Here is a 1236-nt window from a genome sequence, read left to right as displayed (position 1 = left end):
TTTCGGAACTTCCGCCGGCGATTGCGGCTGATTCCGGCGGGGTTGGAGGTCGTGCCGCATGTCGTTGAACTCAGCTCGTCGGGATCTTTCTATTGACACCGGCGGTGTCAAAAATGGAGGTCGGAATCTTAACTTGAGTATTTGGCCATTGATGGTTTGTGTGAGAGAGAACGTGAGAGGAGAGAGAGAATGAGCGAGAATAAGAGAAAGAAAGTGCAAGAACCCTAAAAATTTCACTATATAAAGTATCTGGTTAAGGCAAGATTACGTGCCTGATCTTTATTTCCTCAATTATTTACTACTTACAGATTAAATTTATACTGATTAGAGGTAATTAGTTTAGCTCACGTAAGTTAATCTACTACTTACAGTCCAATATCAATTTCTGAATAATTCAATAATGTTTTATATTCTTACTCGCGTAATATTTCAAACTGTTTCAAGTCTTGAAATTAATTTTAGACTGAACAAATTCTAAATTTTAATTTTCTGTATTCTATCCCAAGAATGACGTTTCTGACAGTGTCAACTCCCGAGCTCATATTGTATCCATCTACTATAGGTATTTATCTTGTGACTTTAACCTAACTGTCTAGCAATTAAGGATTTTTTTCCTCTTTTAAAATGCCAGTGCGTTTTTTTTTATACGCCGCTAACATCGTGCTGTGCTTAGAGATTCTTGAAATTAAGATTCTCAAACTATACTTGTACTGAAAATTATTCCGCCTTAAAATACGGCGAGAATTTATCGATCGAATTTACTTGATCGAAACATGAACTTAACATGAAATTTGCTATAGAATTTAGGAATACATATATTAATTCCATAAATCCTCCATTCACAATATAACATAATATTTTCTAAGAAAATCCTTGGCTTAAAAATACATGAATTGTATTATTTAAGGTCTGGAATTTTCTCAGTCATTACATATGTGATATTCAGAATCGTCCTTATTTTTTAAACAGAAACGACTTCACTTTTCCTTCCAATGTCGTTTGCTAAAAAAATGCGACATGTCGTTCATTGTTCAAGCTTCGAATAACAACACTGTTTATAGTATACATGTAATTAATACACACACATGTTATAGTATACATATGTAATTAATCTGCTCACGCAACCAAATTAACGGTGTCATTAGCTCCATTATGTTTTTGGACAATCAAATTAACATTGACATGGTTATCTCATTTCTCTGATCATGCCTCTAAAAAAACAATATGTAAGTCGAC

Source organism: Morus notabilis, unplaced genomic scaffold, assembly GCF_000414095.1.
Source record: "Morus notabilis unplaced genomic scaffold, ASM41409v2 Scaffold602, whole genome shotgun sequence".
NCBI lineage: Eukaryota > Viridiplantae > Streptophyta > Magnoliopsida > Rosales > Moraceae > Morus > Morus notabilis.
Note: the sequence above shows the minus strand (reverse complement) of the source record.